Source organism: Lasioglossum baleicum, chromosome 9 (genome assembly GCF_051020765.1).
Source record: "Lasioglossum baleicum chromosome 9, iyLasBale1, whole genome shotgun sequence".
Lineage (NCBI taxonomy): Eukaryota > Metazoa > Arthropoda > Insecta > Hymenoptera > Halictidae > Lasioglossum > Lasioglossum baleicum.
This window is the reverse complement of record NC_134937.1, coordinates 17,962,622-17,981,394: the sequence shown is the minus strand read 5'-3', so window position 1 is coordinate 17,981,394 and position 18,773 is coordinate 17,962,622. Positions and strand designations below refer to the sequence as shown.

General features: G+C 43.8%; 1 protein-coding gene across 1 annotated transcript in view; it reads right to left on the bottom strand.

The window, feature by feature from the left end:
- LOC143212010 (uncharacterized) overlaps positions 1 to 18,773 on the bottom strand; it is a 94,566-nt gene that overhangs the window by 34,522 nt on the left and 41,271 nt on the right. The gene's annotated exons all lie outside the window — the stretch shown is intronic.

The window sequence follows — 18,773 nt, the reverse complement described above, 5'->3', positions numbered from 1 at the left end:
CGCTTTACGCTTTACACGCTCCGGCTTTTCGATCGAGTCGTCGTCGTGACGAAATCGTGGGCGGAGCAGAAGACAACGGTACAGTTAGCCTGGCTCGAGTGGCCTCTTGTCTCGCGACCGTGGCGGTCCCTCGATAGACGTCACTCGACGGACCCGAGTGGATACCACGGAGCGAGGTACAGTCATTTTTCTATCATTCGAACCGGTATTTTGCGAAGCCCCTCGTCCACCGACCAGCTAAGCTACTATTAAGGCGGTAGACTCGTTTCCAGGATTGCAAGAGTGCGGGATTCGCCTTCTCATTTCTCGATAATGCAAACACGGGCTTTTTCACTAGTCAAAAACGCTAGGTAAAAGATCGATCTAGGGCGCTATCGCCTCCAAAAATCCTATTTTTTTGTTTACGAGGCGTAATTCGCATTATTCGGCAGCATGTAGCTATGAAAATATAGGGAAAATAGGACTTTTCAGGGAGATAGCGCCAGCGTCTATTACCAAGAAATGAGAAGGCGAATCCCGCACCCTTGCAATCCTGGAAAAGGAGTCTGCCTCCTTAAGTTGTTGCATATGAGATATCCGAGTTTGCACAGTGACGTTAAACAACCGCAACTTTCTTTTAAATAACTTCACTAGCCGCTGACGGGAGCGTGTAGCCAACGTGTACTATCAATGAATTACAATTTTCTTGAGAATTGCATTTTTTGGTTATTCCCATGCTTCAATTACGACATTCATTTACGTTAATGAACGGTTAACCAATTTTGAGGTAGCGATTTCAACAGTCCAGTAATTCCAACCGCGAAAGAAACGACGTTTCCCAGGTAAATAGAACTGATTAATTGCAAGTCGCACGTTCTAGTGTTGGGTACTTACTAATCATCGACTCGCGGATAGCTCGAATCGATCAACGCTAAAACGCGAAATATTCGAGCAGGTTCGAAATTAAGCGATTACTCGAGACAACTACACTGACACCAATTCCAGGTAGAATTCTCACGATTATGCGATCCTTGCTCCAGCTGCATCGAGTATTGACTGAGATCCCAGGAAGTCATCATCGATGACTCATCTGTCCACGTCGGACGAATGGTGAATCGAAGATAATCGTCTGAACAATAGATCTGTTTGCCTGATATCGATTCGATAAGCGGTATCGTTGCATTGTTGTTACAATATTTTCATCGTGAACTGAGATTAATGTTCGGTCACGTGGCTTCCGAAGGGATTTGAGATTGTCAGGAGAGTGGCTGACGGGGGGATTGCTTTTCAAATGACGCTGATCGTTTGAAGGTGAAATAAAAATGTTTGGATGTTCTTAAAAATTGGACTGGGAACTGAAGAACATCAGAAAAGATTTCGTGTATGTATAGTAGCAGATATTCCAGATTAAATACCATCAACGAGTACCTACTAGGAAACATCATATTTCATTTCGAGCATCAGCATAAAATTGCTTTCCAGCATCATTGGTTTTGGAACCAAGTTTTACTGGAAGTGTGCAAAATCTTGTAACTCAACCTTAAAGGCAAAGTGTCATTCTGGAGATCGCTATGGAGGGAGATTCAGCAACGTCTATCATGGTGTACATCATAATTTGCATTTAATATCATTGTAGGAACAATGGTCACACAAATCGCTACTACCCTGTCGATCCATGATACTGAAAGCGAACCGAACGTCTTATCGAGTAGACCGTTGCATAAGAAGTCCTCTACCCGAGGAAGAGGAGCAAGGAAACGCGGAATTATCGGGAAACGGAAAACAGGACACGCAGGTTCGCGACTTCGAAGCAAGTTGATTCGAGAGTGGCCTGACAAAGAGAGGTATCCTTCCCGGCGGATACTCATCGTTCTACGTCAGCGCCTCTTTGCAGCAAGTTCTCGATCCCTATCAGATCCGATTGATCGATCACCGATCGGGAGAGCAGGTAGCAGCCCGCAAACCGGCAGTGAGCAGTAGGTAGTAACGCCGCGAGTAGTTAGCTGCTCGGCGTTGCACCGGTGCAGCCTTGAGCCTATTCCACGCACGAAAGCCCCCGCCGCACGCCTGGCTGCACGCTGCACTTCACGTTCAGAGTGTTCAGACCCCAGACTGACTAAGCTGACTCGAAAAAACCGCGTCTACCCGCGACAGTATTCGGCTGACGGTAAATTTAGTTTTCGCCAAGCCCGACCCGGCCCACCGATTTTCTCCCCGCTTTGGTAACCCGGATCTGCTAATAATCTGCTCGTGGCAGACACCTCGCTCTTGGCACCGCTGCGCTGTCTCTCGCCAAATTCTTCGAACTTGTCCCTCCCTACGGAACGGACAATCCTTTGCATCGACTCGCCGATCCGAGTATAAATTTCTTCTTAACAATCTACCGTGCAGAAGTCGTGGGTCTTAAGGCATCCATATTCGTTTTCAAAATTTCTTTAACCCTTGTGTAAGTCAACATGAACAATTTGTTAATGTTCTTCTAAAAAATGTTGCAAAATTTCCCTGAATTTATATAGTCTTGTAATAAGAATTTGTGCAAACATGTTAAATACAGAAAAAGGTTTTAAATAATTAACTGTTCTTGCCGATAAGTAGTACAATTTCTGTAGATGTGTACTTTCTTGGATAATCATTGGACCGAGTCAGGGGTCGAAGCTAACTAAAAATGTGTTGTTTCTTCTGATGAGCTGATGTTCAGGTGTTTTAGGGTGAAGACGTTGCAACGCGAAGGGGAAAAAAAGAAAGGACAAGTTCGAGTCCGCGAATGTTTTCGCGAATGCGCACCTGCAGAGCCGTGACACGCGACCGCCATAGCACACGGGCCGTTCCAAGGAAGTGGCGCAAGTATGTTGCACGCGAAGTGCATCTTTCATCTCGGTTTATCGAACCAGCCGCCGCCGCCGCCGCCCGACCGCCCGACCGCCCGCTGCGTCCGGAATCGGAACGCGATCGTTTTCGGGCGGAAAAGCAGTGTGTGGTGGAAACGGGCAGTAGTGGCGTGGTGTCGGGTAGGCATCATTATTGGTGGATGGTCGATAAAGTTAGAGAGCGAGAGATGGGCAGTGTAAACTTGCTCCCGATTTAGAGCCGAGCCCTTTTTACACGAAGCCAAGTAGGCCATGCGCGAAGGATGATGACGGCGCGCGGCGCGGCGTGGAAAAATATAACATTTTACGAACATGCAACTCGCCGCCGCCGCCGCGCCGCCGTTGGGTATCGCCTCGCATCAGGTTGCTGCTCTTGCGTACCAGCCGGCCGGCGCGGCGCGGCGAATCAATATTAGAAAATCGCAGTCTAGTTGCTAAAAGGAGAATCGCGATCGCGATCGCGCTTGCGGAGGTACTCGCCGCGCTCTCGCCCGAAATAACGACTAAGATTCCACCTTGGAGAATAATTTCGTCGTTCGATGCCGCCGCGTGCCAGCCTTTATCAAAACCGATTCGGCGATCGCCCAGGAAGCGCGAGGGGTTGATGAACCGAACGATAATATCTGCGGAGCGACCCCGATCGAAGTCCGCAACCGTACGGCTCTGTTCTCGCGATCATTCAACGATTTAGCGACCAATGTTTTTCGAGTGTGAATATCCATTACGGGTTCGTAGATTGGACCTTTACAACGACAGGTTTCACAATATTGTTCGCGTTATTAAAAATATTGATATCTAATCAATAGACTGCGGATCTTTATGCAATTATAGCATGATTGAGAAGATTTCGGGCAGGTTCCAAATAAATTTTGTTGGTGAAAACAAGTAACCAGAAAATTGAGAAGCGTAACTAACAATAAGAACTATATGTGAAACGAAACAGGCCAGAAAAGTTCAGTAGGTGGAGAACCGTTCGCGGTTTAACTTTGCATAGTTCAATATTCAAAAGGTGTGTCCGAAAATAGTATAGGAATTATTCGAGTACAAAGTTTATGCGGAAAATACGAAGAATAGTAACGGAAACAAGAATGAACTTATGTATGGAAGTAATTGCTATTTCTTACAGAATGATCTTTCACCTGTCGAGAACTATTCTTGACCTAAATGCAAGCGATTTTCGAATGATCGCATTATGGTCTGTTCCAATGCGACGCGACGCGACAACAACGTTGAGCACATTACAAACAAAATCTAAAATTATTGAAACTACAGTGTGGGAAATAATGAATGACAAGGTGACGGAAAGTGTTGAGAAAGTCAAACGCGTATGCATTTGTTGCATGCGAACAAAGCCTCCTGAATGCAAAGTATTTTCGAGTAATCACGTAGTGGAGCATAAACAATGACAAGGTGATAGAAATTGTTGCACGTCAATAGCGCGTGCATTGGAATAAAGTCTCCCGTAAACAATTCATGGAAGGTTTTCCCAGGAGTGTCTCCGAGATTTCTAAAACCTTGGCAATTCCGCGATAAACGAGTCCCCAGCGGCGCGATATGTTACGATTTCGCGAACCTGGGAACAAAAAGGCCGGTCGATCATAACGCGGGCGGTGTTATGATGATTCAGTGGTCATAACGCGAGCCATCGGAACTCGGTCAGGCACAGTGGAGCAACGGGCATGCATGAACGCTCGCGGAAAACACGGCCCCGCGCGAGGGCGCGCGACGATTTCGCAAAAATTAATCGCGCTCGTAAATTTATCGCGTTCCTATCGTGAGAATCTCGGTGCTCCTCGGGGCGCGTACCTGTGGCTTGCGATGTAAAAGCGGAATCTAGGCCGATATAAATAGGCTGACACACCACGGAATAACAGGTAGCCTTAAACGCCGCATTACCGCCGCGCCGCGCCGCGCCGCCGTGGATGTTTTCGAAAAGACCCGAACTTCACCCGCAGCCCCGCCTTTTCATCCGCTCGCTTTTCCGGGGTACATGATCATTGTTGTTTTACTTGCACGTGATCCATTGTTCGTCGGTTCACCACCAATTTAACGATCTAACCTGTTAAGGGTGTTTTCGCCTGCAGTCATTGTTTTAGCCTCTGCCATTTTTTTAAAAAGAAATCGGAACAACATTTTGCCTAGAACTTTTCCACACATATTTACTATAGTTTCGAGTATATGATATATTTTTCTCGAGCCGAAATAATTGAAATTTTGTCAACTGTACTTTCGTAAACAAACCCTGTTTAACAAGCACAGTACCTTACTGGCTGATTTGCAGCCATTTTTGGGAGTATTTTGAAAGAAATCTAAAGATCGTTTTGCACTGAATTTTTGCACACATATTTACTACTGTGTTGAGTATGCAATATATTTTTTTCAAGCCAAAATACTCAAAATTATGAGTTGCACTCCCTTGAGACAAGGTCCCTTTAAAAAGCACAGTCTCGACAGTCGAGTTTTCGGTACTAATAAGAACATTAGTCACGATACTGGAAATGTTACTGTGGATCCGCGGTAGAGTATAAAAAGCGAACTGCATATTTACGAGACAGCGACAGTTTATTACCCGGGAAGACCGCGCTAAATATTTTCGTGACAATCTTTACGGACCACTATTTTTATTTCATTTATATTTATAAACGCGAAGACGGGCAAAGGTTCCTCGAAACGTATTAAATCTTCTGGTACCAAAAAAAAGAGATACATGATGTAGAAAATTTTAATCATCTTCAAAGAGTTGCGTTGAAAAAACCAGTAACCTGCAAGAGCCACTTGGAAACACGAGAATCAAATAGAAATTTAGACCGTCCACTTTATATAATATTCACGAAAACGCGCGAAGTGTAAAGTAAACGGTTGCGTGTTCGGCGTGGTGGAGGAAGCCTCGCTCAAAGCCCACGCGAGAACGTGCGAAATTGAAACCGAAATTTTCTTGAAAAGAGGGAACTTGACACCTGACCCGGTTTTCCAGTTGCTCGCGAAAAACTATCCTTTTCAGAAAACTATTTTAACTGGAAAGCGTCCCGTCGACTCGGCCGGACCGTGCCGTAACGGGGACGAGTCCTCCGATTCGGGCTTAAAAAACGCAGGAGCTCGAGGTGCATACAAACTGCAGCTCCTTCTTCTTTTTTTCTCTCTCCCCCTTCCCTTCTCCTCTTCGTCTTCCTGTTCTGTGTGCAACGACCACACGTACCGAGAGAATTTGCCGGAGCAACACGTCTCGCTCCGTTGCACCTATCCACGATAGTGTACGCGTTGCAAGCAACAGAAGAAGAAGAAGAAGAAGAAGAAGAAGCAGAAGAAACAGAAGAAGAAGAAGAAGAGGGGACAGAGAGAAAAAAGAAGAACGCCTACCGGCATAAAATCCCCGCTAGTTATGGTCCGCGCTGTCCTAATTCCGACGCGACCAAAGAGCGTCCCTTTTCAGCCGGAATGAAAAGAAAGGAAGACGAAATTATGGTGCACTGAACGCTTCTCTATCCTTCCAGATAATTGATACAAATTAATGCGTACCGCAGCACCTTCTATCATACAAGAATACGAAGAACTGCGCGTCAAACCAGTAATTAGTTGCGGACCGCGGACTTTGGAGATGGTCCAACTGAAAAATGATTCTTCGAAGTTGCAACTCGGACGATTCTTCATTTGATAAATTAATTACTTTATTCAGTCCCGCGGCTATGAATCGTACTTGGTTATATTTAACGAATGCAATTAACACAGAAGCTATCGAGCAGTGAAAGTAGCTGGTCAGAATTAATTCAGAGTTTGCGTGATTTTAATTATAATATAAATAAAATATATAAAACCGTTAAAGGGGCTACTTTTGCAATGTATTCGCAAGAGGATGAAACTCTCGATGCTTCGGCCAGACCCTAACAGACGAGGTTGCAATAACTTGAGCCAGTTTCGCGACACGCGGACAGATAGAATAGAGGTTCGTGGCAAGTTCTACAGATTTATAGATTTTCCGAGAGACCTGGAGATGTCCGGGGAGTTCCCAAGGAGTCTAGAAGGAAGTCGGAGAGGAAACTGTCGCTTCTTCGGTCCCAAGGGCGAAACTCCGAAGAGCAAGTTTCCACTCCGTGGCGGTGACGATGTTTCGCGTGGTTTCGACGCACCACGGCGCGGCGCGGCGCGGCGCGGCACGGCGCCGCACACAACGCAGCCGAGACAACGCGTTTTGCTTCGGTGCACTTAGCTACCTTTGTGTCCGTTTTTCTCTTCCTCCGGCCTCCCCCGCACTTCCCGGGGAGGACAAAAAGTCGCGGCGGCGGCGGCGGCATAAAACCCCTAGACAGCGGCGTAGCCGCTGCTATCGCGTGTATATCAGCACCGTCCCAATTCCGGCGCGTATTGTGTCACTCGATTCTGCCCTGACGCACAATGCCCCGGAATCGAACGATTTGCCCGCCCATATTTTCGCAGATACTCTGCATCGAGATCGAATTGCTTTTGCTCCGAAAAATTGCACCGAGTATTTGCACCGGATTTTATGCATTTGGGAGTACAATTGGAAGATGAAATTTCAAACACTGAAAATGCTCATCGCAGGTAAAGACCGTCTGAATCTTGAGTATATTGTCGGTTCAAACTGTAAGCCAGGTAGTCGAGGTCATAAAAGTCGACCCCATCTGCCTTGCACGTTTTTTAAAATAACATCGAGCATAGTAGCAATCTCTCTGAAAAGCCGCTATATGTATATTACTCTTCTGATTTGAGTGTTTTACAGATCCTAGGTCCGCATCTGGCGGCCAAATTCGAGCTATCTTCAAGTTTTATTCTTCCATGCATTGTTCGAGTCAGGCACTTTTCCCTGCCAGTGAACATAGCGAGGGGCGGTCACTTGCCAATTAACCGAGATGACCGCTTCCCTCACCAATTTCGAAAAAATGCCAATCGACGAATCCGGATGGCTCACTTCTTAAAGTCACGCCCTTCCCGAAGCTAAATCTAGTCTTCGACAAGTATCATCGGCTTTTTCACAATCTTGTAAGTTCGTCAGTAGTCGAATAAATTCAGAGTTTATCTTGTCTAAATTGCAAATTTATTTAAATAACATCCTTTCCATCCAAATTTGAAGATTTACGACTTTGCGATTTAAAATTCAACGACAACATCGACAACTCGGCAAGCTAATACATATAAGCGTGGTAAAAAGAATTTTGCACGAAGATCCACACAATGTCCAGAATCGCAAAATGAGGGGCATGAATTGAAGGGAGAAAATTCCCCCCCCCCCCCTCCACCAGTACCGGCTCGGTCCCGTGACATTGTGACATTGGGAGTAGCGTCGTAGAGGTGGGAAAAAGGTAGCGTGGCGACACAAGTCTGAATCTGCCACAGTCTAGTAATTATGTAATGTAATATATTTATTTTTTCTCTGTAAATCTCGAAACCGAACTGCTGTATATGTGTAAAATGTTCAATATTGAAATTTATCTCATATGTCGCTGAATATTAATTTTTTTGCAAGTCGTAAATTGTAACATTTGTTGCACGATATTCCTTCTTGACACAGAAGGATGCTCTACATTTTGGAACAGGGAGCGAAAATATGTAATAGGGTCGCCGGGTTATCTCAAAGAAGAGAAGCAGCTTTTTCTCAAATAGAAGATCTTCGAACGTCTAATTTCAAACATTTAGTCCAATTACTGTTTTCATTGAATTCTGTTCATTTATCCGCAGTTCCAACTTTCTAGCAGCTATGACGAGGAAAGAAAAGTATGCTTCATTGATTTCGACAAGGAGAGTCACAAAATGGGTCAAGTCTCCATGTTTGCCACAGCGCGAAGCTCCATTTTATCCTGGAAACATTTTTGTAACATTTAAGGTACGCGGAAACATTTCGAAAAAAAGTCAGTGCACGTCGAGTTTTGTAAAATATTTGCAATTTGACTCTGAAAATGTGTTTTTCTCTTTTTACGTGGTGTGGCATGTTTTGCTACTGAAAAATCCATTTGTTGCCTCGGTTACGCTGGTATCTTCTACAACAAATTTCCTCTGCGGATATGAAAATTTCACATTTATGTGAAAACCGCTTTTTCGGGTTTCGCCGGATACGATAGAATCGCTGGAATGTTTTAATCTTCTCCGATCGATAGTTAGGGGATGTTTGACTGTGTGGGGTTGGTTCGAGACGAGCGGATCATGTTTGATGATAAAATTGGCCGATACAGTCGAATAGCGAAATAATTAAATATCTAGGAAAAAGAATGTTTGTATATTTCAATGGATCACACAAATGTAATGATTAATTGGGGTGCCTGCATTAGGACATTAAATAATAATCATTTGGACCAACACGTGTGACATAAATAGAATCGAATATTGCAGATTTGATATTTCAACGCCAATAGAATAATGCATATATGTATGTATAATTAGAAGGTTATGCGCAACTGATAGTCCACAGTTAAGGGAACTTGTAATTAATAAAGAGCGCAACCTATATCGGTTTTGTATTAGTTTATAACATTACCGTGGTAGAAAACCTTTCGATTATGGTATGCCCAAGTTATTATTAGACTTTGCGAAGTAAAAATAATAACATCGGCAATGTTTCAGAATAGATTTTGCTTGGCGCGGCCCATTTCGCTCGGGTGTTAGTTTTCGCCGGTAGTACACCCCTCGCAGAAATTATTCGATCAAAATTGTTGGATATAGTTGTTGATAGAATTATTCGAATTTACATGAAATATGAAAACTGATAGTACCTATATGTATATGTTAGACGCTTTTCACGTGAAAATTAGAAAGAATATATGTACAATTCATATTCCTTATACATACATCAGTGTCCAACTTGCCCATTCTGTACATCATAAAAAAATAGCAAACATTAATTTTTATATTAATATTCTCTTTGCGGCTGACTTGATCGTTAATGAAAATATTTTCCACATTGTAGACACGAGTATGTAAGTACATAATAATTACAGAGTGACAGGCACTCGAGTTATTTGACCGAATAATTTTTGCCGGGGGTGGTAGACGCGAAAAATTTCCAAAGTTCTCATTAACCCGCGCGTGACCCAACTTCTGAGCATTATCGTATGTGAAATAGAGCAAGAGGCGTGGGTGTGGGTGCTCAAAGCAACCACTAGCTTATCGATCGTCCGCTTTCCTCTGGATTGTCCTAAAAATTCGACGAGCTTTTTCAACTTAACCCCTTAATGCACAAGACCGGAAACTGAACCCAAGAACTATGATCGGAAACTCCCTGTAACTCAGCCGAGTGTACAATCGCTAGAGAAACAACCAATGAAACACAATAAATTAGAGATTGCGATATGAATTTTAACGAGTGAACTTGTTCAGGGAAGAAATCCAATTTCCTTTTATTTCTGTCTCGATGGGCACACGCAAAGATGTACATAAACGATCCGTTTCTATCTAGTCAGGAGATAAAGTAACAAGTTTCCCGTAAATAAAGCTAATTCCACTTCGAAGTTATCCAATTAATATCTGCTTGATACGTAGGTACTTTAATTGACCCATCAACGAGCGAATTCTTGTTGGACGATTTTCGAATGAAGCGATTGGTTGTGGGATCCTCAGTGTTTTACGGCAGAATCTGGGAAAAGGAACGAAAAGTGTTGCTTCGGAAGCAAGCTATTGTACATCTCTCTTCTTGATTTGTTGAAGCATTTAAATCTTTGCAAAATGCAGAATGACAGAAAGAAATAATACGAAACAAAGCCTTGTATAAAAATGAATTTTACGGAAAAATTTGGTACACATTTTTCTAAAAAAAATTGGGCAATAGAATTAAAAAAATAGTTCCGCCTCCGTTGGGGTTGCAATGGTAAGAGCCGTCAAGGGATTAATCGTGGCTCGTACGAAAAAACAATTCCCAATTGGGTTTTATATTTTTCGTAGTGTATCTCGGTAACGGTAATGTTTTGAACAACCATCTACCGTACATTTTCCTGCAACGAAAATCTAAATAATGAACTGATTCAAAATAACAAACGACTCTTTTGAACAAAAATCCAGCTTACATTTTTATTCGAAGAAGGCAGAAAATAATAGAAAGAGGCGGCATAATAAATATAAAGGGGTTGAAGTAGTCATTGAAGGGTGAATCATGAGGTGAACGAGAAAATCGATCCCCAGCAGGGTGGGTATATTCAACCACGTATCATAATAATGTCAAATAATTTTTTCAAAAAAATCTAGCTAGTATTTTTCGAAGAAGGGGGGTGCCAAAATAATTTAAAAACTTAGTTACTTCACAATGGTGTCGGGGTAACGTAAAAATGCAAACCAAAGCAAGAATCCTCGATTTTTCAAAAAGAGGCTGCAAAATAATTTCAAGGAAAAGCGATATCCTTATTGGGGCTGAAGCAGAAAGTCCGGTCAAGGGTTAAACCGTGTCCCCACCGACAAAAAAAAGAAAACGACTCCCGATCAGTGCGTGTATCTCGAGTCTCGAGTTTCTCGCGATCGTACGCGCGGGCGTAGATCGTTCCGTGTGTAAGCTCCATAAAGGCGTCACGCTCCGTAAGCAGAGCCCTCCTTGATCCAAATTCCAACCCGGGGTTGGAGGTTGAGCGATTCAATCTGACTTTAATGTTCACACTGGACAAAGCTGCTGCCGGTACGCGTTGAACTGTGAACCGCTTTCACCGTTTTATTTTTTTCCATTCCCGAACCGATTAACAAAGGAAATTTTTTCGCTAAGCCCGGCCGCGAGATGGAGAAAGAGGGGTCTCGGCAGAGGAGAGAGAGAGGAGGAGAGAGAGAGAGGGAGAGAGAGGAGGAGAGAGAGAGAGAGAGGGAGAGGAGGGAGATGAGAGGGAGAGAGAGAGAGGAAGACGAGAGAGAGAGAGGAGAGAGAGAAGAGAGAGAGAGAGAGAGAGAGGGGAGAGGAGAGAGAGAGAGAGAGAGAGAGAGAGGAGAGGAGAGATAGAGAGAGAGAGAGAGGAGAGAGAGAGAGAGAGAGAGAGAGAGAGAGAGGGAGAGAGAGAGAGAGAGAGAGAGAGAGAGAGAGAGAGAGAGAGAGAGAGAGAGAGAGAGAGAGAGGAGAGAGAGAGAGAGAGAGAGGTGAGACGGGCCTCGGTGTGTTTGTGTGTTGCAAGCACCGCTCACGAATCGCTCCATGAAATATTTCACGTATTCCGAGAGCCACGTGTTTCCGAAGAAAGCGCGCATTCCCGGCCCGAATCGATTTGGAATCGCGTCTCCGCCTCCTCCGGGGAAAACTTGGTCTCTCCGACCATAATTAGAGATCGTATCAGGCCCCCGAAGAATCAGGAACGCTATCATCCCACGGCGAATGTTTGCTCGGAACGATACAGGATTCATAAAACCTATAGACGCAGAAGATTAAATCTAAATGCAGTAGAACCCTCGCTGGTTGCACGAAACGGTGCCGAAAATTTATGCTCATTTCGCCGTAGAAGGGGAAGGTAGAGTGGGGACACAAGTCTAAAACTGACGAGATTTCAGATTTTTTATTTATAAATTATTGAACAAATATACTTAATATCATATATATTTAATGTCGAAATAAATTGAATCTTGTCATTTTCCTAGGGTAACGTATACCAGAAAGAAGGAGATGCAGAAATTTCTGCGCGATGATCGCCGGTTTTATCTGATAAAGTCGGCGATAAGGAAGTGGCTGAGCCTTTGTTGGCGTTTTCGGTTCACGTATTGTATGACACGGTTGCGGCGCGGCGTCGCAAATGTATGAAATAACGGCGCGCACCGCGACGCTATGATTTATTGCACGACGAGTTGTAAAATTTTGTTGAATGGTTATTGTAACGCGGCGAACGCGCGCCACGGAGAGAACGGCCCTTGCACGATTTGTTGTGCGACGCGATTGCAGTTTACCCGCGGCAGCCAACGACGACGGCTCTCCCGCAAAACCTGTCGTGTTGCAGGCTTGATGAACGACAGATTGGAACGTGTGTGCTCGTTCGGCGACCAGTTGGAACGATTTTCTGTGCGATTTCAGCCGCGAACAGAAGCTTCGACTTCTCCTTGCGACTGACAATGAGCGTGCTGCCTCTCGCGCCGCGCCGCGTCGCGGATAGCGTTATGACAAATCGTTAGGCGAGTGGGGCGGTGGGCGAGTCGCTAGGAAAACACTCCCTTCGAACCCATTTTTATCCTTTCCCCTACGAAATTCACTCGTATGCCACAGGGAAAATTCGAAACTATATTTAGAACCGTTCACAGGTCGAATCGGTTAGCTTCCACTTTTTTTATGTTCATTGTCAAAGCACTCGATTGATGCTTAACGCTTTGCATAACGTTTTGAATAAATTTACTTAAGGATTAGTTGACTACCAATCTTTATGTAAAATAAAAATGTTCTGTCTGCTGTCAGAAATGGAAATTAAAATAAAAATGTATTCGTAGTATCAGTCATTTTAGTAACTCTATATAACGTGGCATAAAAACATCCTAAAATTCTTCTAATGTCTTCGCAGTTTTCTATTTTATCTATTAATTTTTCTCCTATTTGTATACAATCTGTAATCTATTAATTAATCAAACTTAATTACCATTGAATAAAAATCTTCGAAGAATTGGAGATTGAAATACTATTAGCATTATTTCTAAACTGAGGAGTGGATGTTTATAACAGCTGTGCGACATATTGTCCTGGTAATTTAAATTTTAATACAGATGCTACGCGGCCTTGAAGATACATGTCTATAAATTTATATTACACGTTACATATTCATTACGACATTGAACCGAAAGCTCATCTAATGTAAATTTTATCAAATACGACGGAAAAAGTGAATAAAATGTGTGCAATATGATATCTTTCGGCGAGTATAATTTTATAAATTCTGGAACCGAGATTTGTTTCGGTACTGAAATTCTGATTGCAGTGAATTTATTTCATGAAATGTGTACGTGCACACTTTTCAAGATTAACACTAAGCAATTTATCTGTGTACAGTTCTCGTTGAATAATAACACTTGTTTTATGTACAGTTGTACGCTGCTCTAAATGTAAAAATCATTTTCCTGAATGCACAGTAATTTCACTTCTTTTCCATTATACATATAGGAATGACCACAGAAATTGCACCACTTGAGAGATATCACTGTTTTCATTATACTTCACTCTCACACGAGCAGTAAATGACTATGTTATTACAATATCGTTGCATCAGATTACGTAAAACTGCTAAAAGACCAAGCTAAAACAAGTTGTTGTAGTCGTCACGTTTGCCTCTCTAAACGTCGAAAAAGTATATTTTATGTGGTTTTTTTCGGAGTGAATATACCGAGTGATATTTTTTTGAAAATAAATTACTTTAAAAAAAGAAATAATTACTAATGAACTATACTTTTGACAGATAGAGATAGATAGAGATGGTATTGTAGAGGTAGCACAATGTCCAAGTGTTAGAGTAACTGTAAGTAACTACAGGAGTAAAAAAGACTGTCTGTGGCTGAACCCAGGACCAGCAAGGATTGCCAGTGTTCCCACAGTGTGTCCAAATAGTTAGAAAACGCGTGAAAGGCATCGACGATCGGAGGCGTGCGGGCCGAAGTCGGTGTCCATGTTGCGTCGCGTCGCGTCGGTCGGGCCAAAGTGGAAAGGGGCTATTTCGCAAGTTACAAAAGCGATTTGGGCTTGAAGTTCGGTCACGGGGAGAGTCGCAGAAGCCGGTGAGGTAGGCACGACGGCCAGGTAAAACTCGGCTCGCTCGTTTCGTTTCGTTTCGTTTCGTTTCGGCTCGTCACGGACCGGTGCCCTGCTAGCTTTGCCCTTGACACAGTTTTGCTCGCGAGAGAGGAGCGCTCTTGCTGGCTACAAACTCGCTCTCTCTCTCTCTCTCTCTCTCTCTCTCTCTCTCGTGTCTCCTCGTGTGGACCGAGGGCGCCTCTGTCTGTCTGTCCATCCATCCGTTGGTCTGTAATCGCGAGCCGCCTCCAGACGGTTCGCAGCGGCGGTTTCGTCCGCGAGCAGCCCGATCGTCGTTCGCATAAGTTCGTGCCTGTGAGCTCTCGGTCGCCATGCATGCGTTTCGCAGCGCGGCGCGGCGCGGCGGCCTAACCAATCGAGACGCGCACAGGATCAACGGGCCCACCGATTGTGAGAGAGTTCGCGGATCGGCCGGGCCCGTCCGACGATTTCGAAACAGCCGTAACTAAGCGTTTATCATCCGTCCCCGGCGCGATCTCTGCGGTTACCTGGCTCCGTTTCAAAACGTGCGAAATTCGAGACGGATTTCTGCCAGAGATGGTCGTGATCTTTGTCCGAACCCTGCCACAGCCGATAAGTAATGCGCTATTTTTAGGCGATCCGTGGTCCTCGGTTTACCATACGCTACGCTCGAGCAAAATGCCTCCTTTCGATCCGATCCTCTCGCGAACTTTATCTTTCTTTATTATTTATCTCGTCTTCCATTAATGTTTGTTCATTTCGAAGACAGAGTTTTCATGATTATCACCAGATTGCGGATTTTAACACGAGCCGAACAAAATTGTCTTTTAACCATTTTGACAAGCTGAGACTAACACGTTCAAGCTGTTTCAAGCTCGACATTGATACACGCGATTTTTATTGCGCATAAAGGTCCGCGGTCTAGTAACAATAATAATAGTACATGTATATACCAGAGTACAAGTACATATGTACAATCCACTTCATCCGGTAGTTAACTCTAGAACTAGCAGCAAACAAAATTCATTGCTTTATAGAAACAATAAGATTGAACGAGGAATAAAGAAAAGTGTCTTGAAACACGTCTCAGGAAGAAGTTTGTATAATTTGAAAAAATCAGGAACGAGCTATTTTAACCCTTCCGGTAGTTCCAGTAATCGCACGATTGTCTCATAAAATAGTTATTGAGAAAAAGGCTTTGTATAATGATCTACAATCCAGGTGTGGCCGAAGTAGCTTGTTCGATGGGCAAGTGTGCGCGTTTCGAAAAAGTTCCCACCGTGTTGGCGCAGCCTGGCCCCAATCGCTAGGTTCGGCTCGGAGTAATAACCAGCCGGCCTATTACAATATTGACGAATTAAGGGGAAAGCGAGCCGCGTAGAAAGAGAAAGAGTTAATTGTAGATCGTGCGCGGTGGCTCCCTTAACCTTCCATATGCCGTTCTTACATACTCGGACACGCATCCGTCTTTCGTGCACGTGTTCACGCGTGAAGCGTGTCGGCAGCGTCGTTGCTGCGGCTGCCGCTGCCGCTGCTTTATATTATATTAAATACCACGTCGTTCTTTTAGCGGGAGACAACAAAGCGCCCGTTCGCTGCGGCAAATGTTGCCAGCTCCGAACGAACTCCTCCCTTCGGAGAATATTGTTCATTTCGACGGCGAAATTCTGGTTGCTTGCCTCATCGATCAAAAATAACATGTACCCTTCACTGTGAGACCTCTATTTTGAATTTTTTCTCGAACCCTTTGCTACTCTCCGCATAGAGAATATATTCTTGATATGTGTGAAAGCAATACGATATTTGTGAATTTGTGAAAACTTTTTTGCTCGTAATTATTTTTTTATGTAACTTCTGCTGATATTTTTTTGATGTTTTTCTGGTTAAAGTGAGACCAAACACGACGCACTTTGAATCGTATTTGTGTGTGCAATTCATGGCTTAGCAGAGATTTGATCTAACACTGTGCTTAAGCAACTAGTCTACATATTATCAGAACCAATCGTATTTATGTTACTAGAAAACTGTTCCACTCCGGTCAGAAAAATGCTGCAGGAATATGTTGACAAAAGTGTTACCAGGAGCACGAAATAATTAACCGCGAAATAACGTTGAGCTGTTTACTCGTCGCGCAAAAATAATAAGATACTAATTGGCGCGCAAAAACGAGCCCGCCGCGCGCGGCCTATTAATTATCGGCCGAATTGGGTCTCGGTGCACGAATATTTTGACTAATACGAAAGTAGATCGGTCGCAATTGATGTCAGCTGCTCGAGAACTACGGTACTCGTTAATTGCTCGCGTGGATTACCGTGGCGGCCAGCTGAACCGTAACGTTCCAGTATTTTGTGGACATTAATTTAAGGGCGGATCTGATTAACGTCAGCTGCCCGCGCAGCCCGGGCATAGAGACTCATTAAGTGGCCCCGCGAATCATCATTACCTAGTATTTACGTTAACGTCAGGAACGGGTCGAGTCAGGCTGAATAGTTTGGGGGTAGCAACGCGTGGAGAAGCAGGTCAGCTAAAATTCAGTCACCGGCGAAGTACCGCGTCGACCCGTTAAATGCTCGCGACCCTTTAACCTATTTCTTGAACGTCGGATCATCATCGAACCCTCAAATATCTCCGATGGAATGCGGCGACGTGTCCGATCGCTCTCGAACCAAACTTCCGAATTTTAATGTGTCGACCCGCCCCCCGGGCTGCAAATATTAGACGACTTCGAGAAGTTCGCGAGCTTCTATTCGGAGGCCAAACGCGATCGCTGGTATGCTGTCAGCGATGCACGACGGTCCTCCAAAAGTAGTTCTTCTAACATTCCACGTCGCGGATCGCGTATTCACATCGCACTAGTGGATCGACGACTCTCGATCGAGAACGATACGCGCGCGAACTTCCACGGGAAATCTTTTCTCGACACTCGACAACTTCTTCCAACTTCTACAAGCAACCTCGAAGGTGCTCGATCGTGGATCTTCGTTAGTGTTTATGCAAATTTATAAATTATTATAGATGGAAATGGTACTTCTATTTCATTTTGGCCACAGGAGTTTTTATAAAATACGCAATCTAACAGTGACAATGAATTGTTAATTTCTTGTTCCTTTTCACAAAAAATGTTCAACTTCAACACAGACTGTTCTAAGTAGACTAAGGATCTCTGTGCAAAATGAAAATTATTTCATCTATTTACCACTTGCAAAAAAGATAAAATACACAACTAATTCTGTTAAAAGTTTTCATATTTAGAGGAAAATTGTTGCAATAATTGAAGTGTGTAGTCGATTCGGGTGTACGGAGTCCATTTTTGGGCAGACTGTGGACGACGGTTGGCCAGAGCGGTTATGGTAGCAACAAACAACGATGCGGTTCAGGTAGCACTGTCGCAGTGGCACATGTGTAGAACAACAAGTCGCGAAATTATTCAGGACAGGTAGAGTAACGTGTAATGGCTACGTCGTGAGCAGTATTTCCCATCAGTAGATAAGTACATTCAAGGTCAGCCGCAGTGCAGCAGACCGTTTCAACGTTACACGCTTCCCCCGGTGGTGGTTCTTTATCGACTCCTTCAGTCGATAATCGGTCAACACGCGGTACACCGAGAGAGGGTGAACAAGGGGTTGGGGAAAAAATGAAGACAGCGACGTTGGTTCGAACCAATTTGCTGGTGAGAGGGTGGATCCTTCTAGCCGAACCACTATGTTATCTAGGTCCGGGTTAAGTAAAATTAACACCGAACTTACCACGGTCAAACAATCGATCTTCTATACAGGGTGTTTCTGAAATCGCGATACAAGCTGCCTAACTTTTGAGAGTAACATTAAACGAACATAACTGTTTCCTACATAAATCTTTCTCATTTCGGAAATTCTTTTTGTCGTTCAAAAAGCACACACACGAAAATCACCTTGATTGGCTCGAAAAACTCTTTCTTGAAAAGTAAAATTAGATAAAAACAAAAAACTGAAGTGACGAACTTCTCTGTATCTGATAAAGGAACCAATAAACCTGCAGGCTATAACAGTGATTCTTGATCGAAACACTTCTTAATATTTGCATTCTAGAATCGAGCATATGGAACAACGTATCAATAAGACCGAGCCCATAAAGTCTCTTAATAAAAGTGTTGGCGAGAGGCAAAGGCGATGAGAACTAATTAAAATGGCTACAGCTCGTCGCCTACTGCGAACGATCGATCGATCGATCGATCGATGCGATTTCGAACGTTCATTGAAAAATGCCAAGAGTGCATGAATGAGCTTAGAACCATTGAAGCC